This window comes from Zea mays, chromosome 4 (assembly GCF_902167145.1).
Source record: "Zea mays cultivar B73 chromosome 4, Zm-B73-REFERENCE-NAM-5.0, whole genome shotgun sequence".
In the NCBI taxonomy this organism is placed as follows: Eukaryota; Viridiplantae; Streptophyta; class Magnoliopsida; order Poales; family Poaceae; genus Zea; species Zea mays.
The window spans coordinates 166,544,143-166,558,374 of NC_050099.1; positions in this window are offsets into that span (position 1 = coordinate 166,544,143).

Genomic DNA, 14,232 nt, shown 5'->3' on the forward strand with positions numbered 1-14,232 from the left:
CGTCAGCATAGAGGGAGGTTCTGAGCTTAGCTGCAGCAAGAGAGAGAGGTGTCAGGACGCCATGCTCTGAAGCAAGGTCTAAAATCCTTTGCAGTGGGTCAAAGGCAAGGATGAACAACATGGGAGAGAGGGGGTCCCCTTGTCTCACCCCACGCATGTGGTCGAAGCTTTCTTCTTGAACACCATTTATCAGGGCCCTGGAACTCGCCGTGCTAAAAAGGATGGTAATCCATTCACGCCAACGGTGTCCAAATCCGCGAGCTTGTAGATATTCTAAAAGGTAGCTCCAATTTATCGTGTCGAACGCTTTCTGGATGTCCAGCTTTAGGAATAGCGTCGGTGTTTTGGTCTTTTGGAATTGCCTGACAATATTTTGCACGTACAAGAAGTTATCCTGGATGCATCTCTTCCGAATGAAGGCACTTTGACACTTTGAGACAAGACCGTCTAGGTGGGGCGCAAGCCTGTTGGCCAATAATTTTGAGAAAATTTTGGCAACACTGTGTATGAGGCTGATGGGGCGGAAGTCGCTCACCCGCAAAGCATCCTTTTTTTTGGGGATGAGAACAATATTGCCTGCATTCAGTAGTTTGAAGCCTTGCCCATTTAAGTTGTGGAGCTGATTAAACACTGCTGTTAAATCGTCCTTAATGATGTCCTAGCACGTCCTATAGAAGGTACCTGTGAACCCGTCCGGGCCTGGCGCCTTGTCGTGAGGCATTGAGAGGATAGTCTCTTTGATTTCTTCTTGGGAGAAAGGAGCTTCCAGGGAGGAAAGATCAATGTGTTGGTAGCCTAGCGAATTCCAGTCGAATGTCCTTGCTCTAGGGGCCGTTGTGCCCAAATGCTGCTTGAAGTGGTCAGTGATGACCTTCTCCTTTCCTTCCTGTGTGACGACCAAGCCAGTCTCAGTTTGCAAGGCTTGGATGAAGTTCTTCCTTGCCCTAGAGCATGCCCGGAGATGGAAAAATCTTGAGTTGGCGTCCCCAAGGCGGATGGCAGTCAAGCGGGACCTTTGTCTGATTCGTGATTTCTCAACGAGTGCTAGTCCCAAGGATTTAGCTTTCAATCTTCTGAGGAGGTTCAGTTCGACGAGAGATAGAGTGCGCACTTCCTGAGCAGTTTCTAAGCGAAGAATCACTTCCTTGACTATGGCCAGTTGAAGTTTCGTGTCTCCTACTTTCACTCTCCTCCAAGCTTTGATGGCCTTGGCTGTTCGCGCTAGTTTGATGTGCAGGCGCAAGAGTGGTTGCTGGACAGAGGGTAACGGCTTATTCCAGGCCGAGTATACTGCTTCTTTGAATCCGTCAATGTGTGTCCAGAAGTTCTCGAAGCGGAAGGAGGTGTTTGTTTTGCGCATTATCTCCCCCTGTAAGAGCAGAGGGGTGTGGTCCGACATGAGGGAGGGTAGGGAGTGGATGTAGCAGGTTGGGAAGAGGAGCTCCCAATCGGGCGTGCAGAAGAATCTATCAATTCTTGTCATGGTTGGTTCAGCCTGCCCATTGCTCCAGGTGAATTGGCGGCCATTCAGACGAAGTTCCTTAAGGTGGATGTCATCTATGGTGGATTTGAATGAACCCATGAGGCGCCTATTTAGGTTTAGATTGTTCTTGTCTGAAGCCTGGTAAATGAGATTAAAATCCCCAAGGACTAGCCACCTCTCGTGCCCCTGGGAGGCAAGGGCCCTCAATTCCTGAAGAAACAGGAGCTTGTCTGCATCGGGTTGGGGCCCGTAGACCACTGTAATCCACCACTCTGTGTCGTCCGCTTTCATGGTGATCATGGCTGTGATGGCGTTGTCGGAAGTAGATACGTTAGAGAGTGTGAAGAAGTCTTCCGACACAGCAAGCAAAATGCCCCCTCTGGTTTGGTTTGCTGGCCGAGCAACATAGTTAGTAAGGAATTTTGACCCTAAAGTGTGTGCGATGACATGGTGGTCTACCATTGACAGCTTTGTTTCTTGGAGACATACGATTGTGCTACCTGTATCACGAACAAGATCATGCATAGTGTCCCTTCTCGCCCCTTCATTGAGGCCTCTCACATTCCAGCTCAGGATTTGGCAGTGGCGTTGAGTCATTCCTGTACCAGAGAAAACCCAACAGCAACTGCAACGCCCGTCATACGGACTGGCGTGCAGGTTCTGGAACTGAAGGTAAACATCACAAACACAGCGAGCGTTGACGGCATAGAAGAAGTGGAGCAACCCGCTGGATATATTGAAGTAGGGTACATGCAGACAACAATGGACGACTGAAGTTTGTGGCCGCCCAGCCGGACACGCGAAACACACTTGAAGGCGCATATGTAGACAAAGCTTGCGAAGGTAATCCGTAGCTGTAGGCCTCTGGCTGCTACCTCATGCCCCAACGAGCTAACAATAACTAATGTAGTGATACAAGTGGCAGATCGCATCCCCTGAAACAAGCAGAAGTGTGCACACTTTCCACAGACAAAGCAGATGACAATAAACATACCTAACATGGCAAAGTTGTTTCCCACAACAACATTCCACAGCTCAAGATGACTGCAGTCCAGCCTCATTAGGGTCATCCAATCCGCATAGGGCGACCAAAGCCTTGGTGGCTAGGTGGGTCAGCGGGCCATTGAACAGGCTGAAGTAGCGCTTGAGCTCCTCGTCAGTTGCCCGGTTCTGCCTCTGATTAGAGCCCGACTCTGGTAGGATTCCCAGTCGCTTCATGAGCACTTGGCGCGCGCGGCTCTGAATGTCTCCACGCGGCCAAGCGATGGCCGCTAGCCTCGCGCTCTTGCGGGTAGAAGTTCTTGCACGTCCCATGAAACTTCTTTGTGTCTTCTTGGGGAGCTCATACCGCTGATCTTGCGGGCGCAATATAGGTTGGGCGACAGGGGCGGAGATGCTGTCGATGAAAGACGTTGCTGCTTGCAGCTCCTGGTGCGACGCCGATCTGCTGCGTCTGCGGTAGACGCATCCGGGGCGGAAGCGGCACACGGGTGTGGTCGACCCCGCCGACATGGTGGTGCCAATCGCCGGCGGGCTTGGGGGAGGTGGGTGCGTGCTGTCGAGGTCGTCGCGGCGGGCATCCGAGGTACAGCGTGAACCCCCAGCGGTAGAGTCCAGACCGGTCCCATGCTGACATCGAGGGACGGACCGCGCGCGCCTCCCAGGGCGTCGGCGAGGCATCCGTTCCCGGCTGCGACCGCGAGCAGCCATGGCCATCCCACTGTTAGGGGAGGCGTCATGGCGGGGACGCGGTGACGGGCTCATGCTCTGTCCCCTGCCTCTGAATTGGTGATGCCGCTGCTCTCGGCCGCCTCCACTTGATGCAGAGCCATCTATGCACACAAGCTGGCGCGGCACGACGTGGTCGGGGAAGACGTCAAGGCTGACTTGCTGGCTCCCATTCTGCTGCAGCAAGCTGTCATCCAGAGAGTCAGGAAGGTGCCGGCGGCCGCCGGTGGTCGATCTTCTGTCGTCATGGCGACCCCTGCGTGGCTCCGAGCGGTCTCGCTCCCTATGAGGAGCACGTGAAAGGCTCCTGAAGAGACGGGAGCTCCAGGAGTCCTCATTACGGCTGCGGCGACCGCGACGCTCTATGTCATCATCATCGTCGTCACGGCGACCATCAATGGCGACCGGAGCCGGGTCATGGCGATCCCGTGGTGTGCGCTCTCCGTCAACAACGCCCAACGCCCACCTGAACTCGCGGGTGGAGCAGTGAAAGTCGCCTAGAGGGGGGGGTGAATAGGGCGAAACTGAAATTCTCAAAAATAATCACAACTACAAGCCGGGTTTGCGTTAGAAATATAAACGAGTCCGCGAGAGAGGGAGTAAAACAAATCGCAAGCAAATGAAGAGTGTGACACGCGGATTTGTTTTACCGAGGTTCGGTTCTTGCAAACCTACTCCCCGTTGAGGAGGCCACAAAGGTCGGGTCTCTTTCAACCCTTCCCTCTCTCAATCGGTCCCTCGGACCGAGTGAGCTTCTCTTCTCAAATCACTTGGGAATCAAACTTCCCGCAAGGGCCACCACACAATTGGTGCCTCTTGCCTCAATTACAAGTGAGTGTTTGATCACAAGAAAGAATGCGAAAGAAAAGAAGCGATCCAAGCGCAAGAGCTCAAATGAACACTACAAATCACTCTCTCTAGTCACTAGGGCTTTGAATGAAGTTGGGAGAGGATTTTATCTCTTTGGGTGTGCCTTGCAATGAAAGCTAGCTCTTGTAAGGTGGTTGGAAGGTGAAAACTTGGATGCAATGAATGGTGGGGTGGTTGGGGTACTTATAGCCCCAACCACCAAAAGTGGCTGTTGGGAGGCTGTCTGCTCGATGGCGCACCGGACAGTCCGGTGCACACCGGACAGTCCGGTGCCCCCTGCCACGTCATCACTGCCGTTGGATTCTGACCGTTGGAGCTTCTGACTTGTGGGCCCGCCTGGGTGTCCGGTGCACACCGGACAGGTACTGTTTGCTGTCCGGTGTGCCAGTATGGGCGCGCCTGACTTCTGCGCGCGCAGAGCGCGCATTAAATGCGCGGCAGAGAGCCGTTGGCGCGGAGATAGCCGTTGCACTGGAGTCGCACCGGACAGTCCGGTGCACACCGGACAGTCCGGTGAATTTTAGCGGACTAGCAGTTGGAGTTTCCCGAAGCTGGCGAGTTCCTGAGGCCGCTTCTCCATGGCGCACCGGACACTGTCCGGTGTACACCGGACAGTCCGGTGAATTATAGCGCGAGTGCCTCTGGAAATTCCCGAAGGTGGCGAGTTTGAGTCTGAGTCCCCCTGGTGCACCGGACATGTCCGGTGGCACACCGGACAGTCCGGTGCGCCAGACCAGGGGTGCCTTCGGTTGCCCCTTTGCTCCTTTGTTGAATCCAAAACTTGGTCTTTTTATTGGCTGAGTGTGAACTTTTTACACCTGTATAATCTATACACTTGGGCAAACTAGTTAGTCCAATTATTTGTGTTGGGCAATTCAACCACCAAAATTATTTAGGAACTAGGCGTAAGTCTAATTCCCTTTCAATCTCCCCCTTTTTGGTGATTGATGCCAACACAAACCAAAGCAAGTATAGAGATGCATAATTGAACTAGTTTGTACAATGTAAGTGCAAAGGTCGCTTGGAATTGAGCCAATATAAATACTTACTAGATATGCATGGATTGTTTCTTTCTTATATAACATTTTGGACCACGCTTGCACCACATGTTTTGCAAATTCTTTTGTAAATCTTTTTCAAAGTTCTTTTGCAAATAGTCAAGGGTAAATGAGTAAGATTTTGCAAAGCATTTTCAAGATTTGAAATTTTCTCCCCTGTTTCAAATGCTTTTCCTTTGACTTAACAAAACTCCCCCTAAAGGAGATCCACCTCTTAGTGTTCAAGAGGGTTTTGATATACATTTTTGAAAAACTAATTTTCTTCTCCTTTGAACACAATAGGATACCAATTGATAAATACTCTTGGAAAGCACTAATTTTTTGAAACTGGTGGTGGTGCGGTCCTTTTGCTTTGGGCTCATACTTTCTCCCCCTTTGGCATGAATCGCCAAAAACGGAATCATTAGAGCCCATCGAAGTAACTTCTCCCCCTTTGGTTATAAGCAAATGAGTTAAGATTATACCAAAGATGAAGTCCTTTTGCTCTCTCTTCCCCAAAGATGGAGAGTGGCTTGGAGTGACGGCGAAGGATGAGTTACGGAGTGGAAGCCTTTGTCTTTGCCGAAGACTCCAATTCCCTTTCAATATACCTATGACTTGGTTTGAAATACTCTTGAAAACACATTAGTCATAGCATATACAAAAGAGATATGATCAAAGGTATACTTGTGTGCTATGTGTGCAATCTAACAAAAGAAGTTGCGGGAATCAAGAATATTGAGCTCATGCCTAAGTTTGGTAAAAGTTTGTTCATCAAGTGGCTTGGTAAAGATATCGGCTAATTGATCTTTAGTATTAATGTAAGCAATCTCGATATCTCCCTTTTGTTGGTGATCCCTAAGAAAATGATACCGAATGGCTATGTGCTTAGTGCGGCTATGCTCGACGGGATTGTCGGCCATTTTGATTGCACTCTCATTATCACATAGCAAAGGGACTTTGGTTAATTTGTAACCATAGTCCCGCAGGGTTTGCCTCATCCAAAGCAATTGCGCGCAACAATGACCTGCGGCAATGTACTCGGCTTCGGCGGTGGAAAGAGCAACCGAATTTTGCTTCTTTGAAGCCCAAGACACCAAGGATCTTCCCAAGAACTGGCAAGTCCCCGATGTGCTCTTCCTATTAATCTTACACCCTGCCCAATCAGCATCAGAATAACCAATTAAATCAAAAGTGGATCCCCGAGGGTACCAAAGCCCAAACTTAGGGGTATAAGCCAAATATCTCAAGATTCGTTTTACGGCCGTAAGGTGGGATTCCTTAGGGTCGGATTGGAATCTTGCACACATGCAAACGGAAAGCATAATGTCCGGTCGAGATGCACATAAATAAAGCAATGAACCAATCATCGACCGGTATACCTTTTGATCCACGGACTTACCTCCCGTGTCGAGGTCGAGATGCCCATTGGTTCCCATGGGTGTCTTGATGGGCTTGGCATCCTTCATCCCAAACTTGTTTAGAATGTCTTGAGTGTACTTCGTTTGGCTAATGAAGGTGCCCTCTTGGAGTTGCTTTACTTGGAATCCTAAGAAATACTTCAACTCCCCCATCATAGACATCTCGAATTTCTGTGTCATGATCCTACTAAATTCCTCACAAGTAGATTCGTTAGTAGACCCAAATATGATATCATCAACATAAATTTGGCATACAAACAAATCATTGTCAAGAGTTTTAGTGAAGAGTGTAGGATCGACCTTGCCGACTTTGAAGCCATTAGCAATAAGGAAATCTCTAAGGCATTCATACCATGCTCTTGGGGCTTGCTTGAGCCCATAAAGCGCCTTAGAGAGCTTATAGACATGGTTAGGATACTCATTGTCTTCAAAGCCGGGAGGTTGCTCAACATAGACCTCTTCCTTGATTGGTCCGTTGAGGAAGGCACTTTTTACGTCCATTTGATAAAGCTTAAAGCCATGGTAAGTAGCATAAGTTTCACCGAAATCCAAACCTTCGACTTGGGAGTATCCTTTGGCCACAAGTCGAGCTTTGTTCCTTGTCACCACACCATGCTCATCTTGCTTGTTGCGGAAGACCCATTTGGTTCCTACAACATTTTGGTTAGGACGTGGAACTAAGTGCCATACCTCGTTCCTTGTGAAGTTGTTGAGCTCCTCTTGCATCGCCACCACCCAATCCGAATCTTGGAGAGCTTCCTCTACCCTGTGTGGCTCAATAGAGGAAACAAAAGAGTAATGTTCACAAAAATGAGCAACCCGAGATCTAGTAGTTACCCCCTTATGAATGTCGCCGAGGATGGTGTCGACGGGGTGATCTCGTTGGATTGCTTGGTGGACTCTTGGGTGTGGCGGCCTTGGTTCTTCCTCATCCTCCTTTTCTTGATTATTTGCATCTCCCCCTTGATCATTGCCATCATCTTGAGGTGGCTCATCTTCTTGATTTTGCCCTTCATCAACTTGAGTCTCATCCTCATTTTGAGTTGGTGGAGATGCTTGCGTGGTGGAGGATGGTTGATCTTGTGCACTTGGAGGCTCTTCGGATTCCTTAGGACACACATCCCCAATGGACATGTTCCTTAGCGCTATGCATGGAGCCTCTTCATTACCTATCTCATCAAGATCAACTTGCTCTACTTGAGAGCCGTTAGTTTCATCAAACACAACGTCACATGAGACTTCAACTAGTCCAGTGGACTTGTTAAAGACCCTATATGCCCTTGTGTTTGAGTCATAACCAAGCAAAAAGCCTTCTACAGTTTTAGGAGCAAATTTAGATTTTCTACCTCTTTTAACAAGAATAAAGCATTTGCTACCAAAAACTCTAAAGTATGAAATGTTGGGCTTTTTACTGGTTAGGAGTTCATATGATGTCTTCTTGAGGATTCGGTGAAGATATAACCGGTTGATGGCATAGCAGGCGGTGTTGACCGCTTCGGCCCAAAACCGGTCCGGTGTCTTGTACTCATCAAGCATGGTTCTTGCCATGTCCAATAGAGTTCGATTCTTCCTCTCCACTACACCATTTTGTTGTGGCGTGTAGGGAGAGGAGAACTCATGCTTGATGCCCTCCTCCTCAAGGAAGCCTTTGATTTGAGAGTTCTTGAACTCCGTCCCGTTGTCGCTTCTTATTTTCTTGATCCTTAAGCCAAACTCATTTTGAGCCCGTCTCAAGAATCCTTTTAAGGTCTCTTGGGTTTGAGATTTTTCCTGTAAAAAGAATACCCAAGTGAAGCGAGAATAATCATCCACTATTACAAGACAATACTTACTCCCGCCGATGCTTATGTAAGCAATCGGGCCGAATAGATCCATGTGGAGTAGCTCAAGCGGCCTGTCGGTCGTCATGATGTTCTTGTGTGGATGATGGGTTCCAACTTGCTTCCCTGCTTGGCATGCGCTACAAATCCTGTCTTTCTCAAAATGAACATTTGTTAATCCTAAAATGTGCTCTCCCTTTAGAAGCTTATGAAGATTCTTCATCCCAACATGGGCTAGTCGGCGGTGCCAGAGCCAACCCATGTTAGTCTTAGCAATCAAGCAAGTGTCGAGTTCAGCTCTATCAAAATCCACCAAGTATAGCTGACCCTCTAACACTCCCTTGAATGCTATTGAATCATCACTTCTTCTAAAGACAGTAACACCTACATCAGTAAATAGATAGTTGTAGCCCATTTGACACAATTGGGATACAGAAAGCAAATTGTAATCTAATGAATCAACAAGAAAAACATTTGAAATGGAATGGTCAGGAGATATAGCAATTTTACCAAGACCTTTGACCAAACCTTGATTTCCATCCCCGAATGTGATAGCTCGTTGGGGATCTTGGTTTTTCTCATATGAGGAGAACATCCTTTTCTCCCCTGTCATGTGGTTTGTGCACCCGCTGTCGAGTATCCAACTTGAGCCCCCGGATGCATAAACCTACAAAACAAGTTTAGTTCTTGACTTTAGGTACCCAAATGGTTTTGGGTCCTTTGGCATTAGACACAAGAACTTTGGGTACCCAAACACAAGTTTTTGATCCCTTGTGCTTGCCCCCAACATATTTGGCAACTACCTTGCCGGATTTGTTAGTTAAAACATAAGATGCATCAAAAGTTTTAAATGAAAGACTATGTTCATTTGATGCATTAGGAGTTTTCTTACTAGGCAACTTAGCACGGGTTGGTTGCCTAGAGCTAGATGTCTCACCCTTATACATGAAAGCATGATTAGGGCCAGAGTGAGACTTCCTAGAGTGAATTCTCCTAATTTTGCTCTCGGGATAACCGGCAGGGTATAAAATGTAACCCTCGTTATCCTGAGGCATGGGAGCCTTACCCTTAACAAAATTAGACAATCTTTTAGGAGGGGCACTAATTTTGACATTGTCTCCTCTTTGGAAGCCAATGCCATCCTTAATGCCAGGGCGTCTCCCATTATAAAGCATGCTACGAGCAAATTTAAATTTCTCATTTTCTAAGTTGTGCTCGGCAATTTTAGCATCTAGTTTTGCTATATGATCATTTTGTTGTTTAATTAAAGCCATATGATCATGAATAGCATTAACATCAACATCTCTACATCTAGTACAAATAGATACATGCTCAACAATAGATGTAGAGGGTTTGCAAGAATTAAGTTCAACAATCTTAGCATGAAGAATATCATTTTTATCTCTAAGATCGGAAACTGTAACTTTGCAAACGTCATAATCTTTAGCCTTAGCAATTAAATTATCATTTTCTACTCTAAGGCTAGCAAGAGAAATATTCAATTCTTCAATCCTAGCAAGCAAATCATCATCATTATTTTTAGGATTGAAAGTTGAACCAATGCAAACATGAGAATCAACCTTAGCATTTAAACTAGCATTTTCATTCCTAAGGTTGTCAATCATCTCACGGCAAGTGCTTAGCTCACTAGATAATTTTTCACATTTTTCTACTTCTAGAGCATAAGCCTTTTTAACCTTAACATGTTTCTTGTTTTCTTTAATTAGACAATCCTCTTAGGAGTCCAAAAGGTCATCCTTTTCATGAATAGCACTAATCAATTCATTTAATTTTTCTTTTTGCTCCATGTTAAGATTGGCAAAGAGAACACGCAAACTATCCTCCTCATCACTATTATTATCATCACTAGAAGACTCATATTTAGTGGAGGAGTTAGATTTAACCTTCTTCCGTTTGCCATCCTTTGCCATGAGGCACTTGTGGCCGACGTTGGGGAAGAGAAGTCCCTTGGTGACGGCGATGTTGGCGGCGTCCTCGTCGTCGGAGGAGTCGCTTGAGCTTTCGTCGGAATCCCACTCCCGACAAACATGGGCATCGCCGCCCTTCTTCTTGTAGTACTTCTTCTTCTCCTTTCTTCTCCCCTTCTTGTCGTCGCCCCTGTCACTATCACTTGATAATGGACATTTAGCAATAAAGTGACCGGGCTTACCACACTTGTAGCAAACCTTCTTGGAGCGGGACTTGTAGTCTTTCCCTCTCCTTTGTTTGAGGATTTGTCGGAAGCTCTTGATGACGAGCGCCATTTCCTCATTGTCGAGCTTGGAGGCGTCGATTGGTTGTCTACTTGGTGTAGACTCCTCCTTCTTTTCTTCCGTCGCCTTGAATGCGACGGGTTGAGCTTCGGATGTAGATGGATCATCAAGCTCGTTGATCTTCCTCGAGCCTTCGATCATGCACTCAAAACTTACAAAATTCCCGATAACTTCCTCGGGGGTCATTTTAGTATATCTAGGATTACCATGAATTAATTGAACTTGAGTGGGGTTAAGGAAAATGAGAGATCTTAAAATAACCTTAACCATTTCGTGGTCGTCCCACTTGACGCTCCCGAGGTTGCGCACTTGGTTCACCAAAGTCTTGAGCCGGTTGTACATGTGTTGTGGCTCCTCCCCTTTGCGAAGCCGGAACCGACCGAGCTCCCCCTCGATCGTTTCCCGCTTGGTGATCTTGGTGAGCTCATCTCCTTCGTGCGCGGTTTTGAGCACATCCCAAACCTCCTTGGCGCTCTTGAACCCTTGAACTTTGTTATACTCCTCTCTACTTAAAGAGGCGAGGAGTATTGTTGTCGCTTGAGAGTTGAAGTGCTCGATTTGGGCCACCTCATCCTCATCATAATTCTTGTCCCCTACGGATGGTACCTGTGCACCAAACTCAACAACATCCCATATACTTTTGTGGAGTGAGGTTAGATGAAATCGCATTAAATCACTCCACCTAGCATAATCTTCACCATCAAAAGTTGGTGGTTTGCCTAACGGGACGGAAAGTAAAGGTGCATTTTTAGAAATGCGAGGGTAATGTAGGGGGATCTTACTAAACTTCTTACGCTCTTGGCGTTTAGAAGTTACGGAGGGCGCATCAGAGTCGGAGGTCGATGTTGATGAAGTGTCGGTCTCATAGTAGACCACTTTCCTCATCCTTTTGTGCTTGTCCCCTCTCCGATGTGGCTTGTGGGAGGAAGATCTCTCCTTCTTCTCTTTGTGGTGCGAGGAAGATTTCTTCTCCTTCCCTTTGTTGGAGGAGCTCTTCTTCTTCTCCTTCCTCTTGGTGCGGGACTCTTCCGATGAAGTGCTCTCGTGGCTTGTAGTGGGCTTTTCGCCGATCTCCATCTCCTTCTTGGCGTGATCTCCCGACATCACTTCGAGCGGTTAGGCTCTAATGAAGCACCGGGCTCTGATACCAATTGAAAGTCGCCTAGAGGGGGGGTGAATAGGGCGAAACTGAAATTCTCAAAAATAATCACAACTACAAGCCGGGTTAGCGTTAGAAATATAAACGAGTCCGCGAGAGAGGGAGCAAAACAAATCGCAAGCAAATGAAGAGTGTGACACGCGGATTTGTTTTACCGAGGTTCGGTTCTTGCAAACCTACTCCCCGTTGAGGAGGCCACAAAGGCCGGGTCTCTTTCAACCCTTCCCTCTCTCAATCGGTCCCTCGGACCGAGTGAGCTTCTCTTCTCAAATCACTTGGGAATCAAACTTCCCGCAAGGGCCACCACACAATTGGTGCCTCTTGCCTCAATTACAAGTGAGTGTTTGATCACAAGAAAGAATGCGAAAGAAAAGAAGCGATCCAAGCGCAAGAGCTCAAATGAACACTACAAATCACTCTCTCTAGTCACTAGGGCTTTGAATGAAGTTGGGAGAGGATTTGATCTCTTTTGGTGTGCCTTGCAATGAAAGCTAGCTCTTGTAAGGTGGTTGGAAGGTGAAAACTTGGATGCAATGAATGGTGGGGTGGTTGGGGTACTTATAGCCCCAACCACCAAAAGTGGCCGTTGGGAGGCTGTCTGCTCGATGGCGCACCGGACAGTCCGGTGCCCCCTGCCACGTCATCACTGCCGTTGGATTCTGACCGTTGGAGCTTCTGACTTGTGGGCCCGCCTAGGTGTCCGGTGCACACCGGACAGGTACTGTTTGCTGTCCGGTGTGCCAGTATGGGCGCGCCTGACTTCTGCGCGCGCAGAGCGCGCATTAAATGCGCGGCAGAGAGCCGTTGGCGCGGAGATAGCCGTTGCACTGGAGTCGCACCGGACAGTCCGGTGCATACCGGACAGTCCGGTGAATTTTAGCGGACTAGCCGTTGGAGTTTCCCGAAGCTGGCGAGTTCCTGAGGCCGCTTCTCCATGGCGCACCGGACACTGTCCGGTGTACACCGGACAGTCCGGTGAATTATAGCGCGAGTGCCTCTGGAAATTCCCGAAGGTGGCGAGTTTGAGTCTGAGTCCCCCTGGTGCACCGGACATGTCCGGTGGCACACCGGACAGTCCGGTGCGCCAGACCAGGGGTGCCTTCGGTTGCCCCTTTGCTCCTTTGTTGAATCCAAAACTTGGTCTTTTTATTGGCTGAGTGTGAACTTTTTACACCTGTATAATCTATACACTTGGGCAAACTAGTTAGTCCAATTATTTGTGTTGGGCAATTCAACCACCAAAATTATTTAGGAACTAGGTGTAAGTCTAATTCCCTTTCAAGCAGCGACCGTCACTTTCCGGTGGATCCTCGACGAGGTCGAGGTGGACGATGACGCAGAAGTGGGAGCCAGAGCGACGAACTGGTGGAGTAGCTCCATCTCGAACCAACGACGACCTACGGGAGATAGTTAGCCAAGTTACCTTAGGAATGCAGGACGGGTCCTCTGTCCAGGCCCAGAGACAGAGGGCACGCGTGTCCTCCTTCCTCAGCGACTGAAGCTCAACATAGTCCAGATCGCAGGCCCTCGCCACCACACGCTTGGCGATGCTCTCGTTCCAAGCGTGAAGGGGGATCCCCTCCAGGCAGAGCCGGACGTGATACTTGAGGTCTACAGGGCCTGCCTGGGTCATCGGTAGCCACCGCCTAACGCGGATGTCGAGGTTGCCGGAGAGAAATTCCCTGCGCTCCAAAGCCGTCTCCCTGTGGTGCTGATGGGAGAAGGTGACGACGAAGTCCGCTGGATGGTGTCTTGCTACGGAGATGTCGTCGGGGCGCACGCAGAACTGGTGGCAGAACGCCCTCTTCATCCTGTCGGTGCTCACCTCAGGTCGGTCCCGCCCCAGCCAGGCGACGACGGCGTGGGTCGAGAGCCTCTCTAGCTCTGCTTCCATGTCGCCGGTGGAAGCAGCGACGGCGAAGGTTTCACTGGGGCGTGTCCCTGGATCGCCTGGTCGAGGCATGGTGGCTTGAACGAGCGGAGGGAAGTCATCGCTGTGGAGTCTGGGGGGCGGTTGCGGGGCAGTCGTATGCTGGGAGGTCTTGGCCTTGGGACAGAGCCAAGCTTTATGGTCGGGGCCTCCGCATCCGAAACAACGCAGAGGGTCCCTGCAGGAGGAAGCACGATGTCCTCTGCCCAAACAACGGAAGCATTTACCGCTCAGTCTTACCAGCAAGTTGTCTCTGGCCGAATTTGATGGCAGCGACGGCCTGGTGGTTGGACGTCTTGAATGCTCGCGGGCACCATGTGAGCGCTTGCGCCGGACCGTTGTCCATCCATCCAGTACATCTTCGGCGACGTGGTCAGGCCTGCCGCAGCTCGCGGTTGTCCCATGGACGGAGGACAGACGCGATGCGGTCGGAGTGAGGGGGGCCGCAGTGAATGTGGGTCTACTGCCAGATGCGCGCGGCGCGGCGGAGATGCAGTGCAGGGGAGGAGTA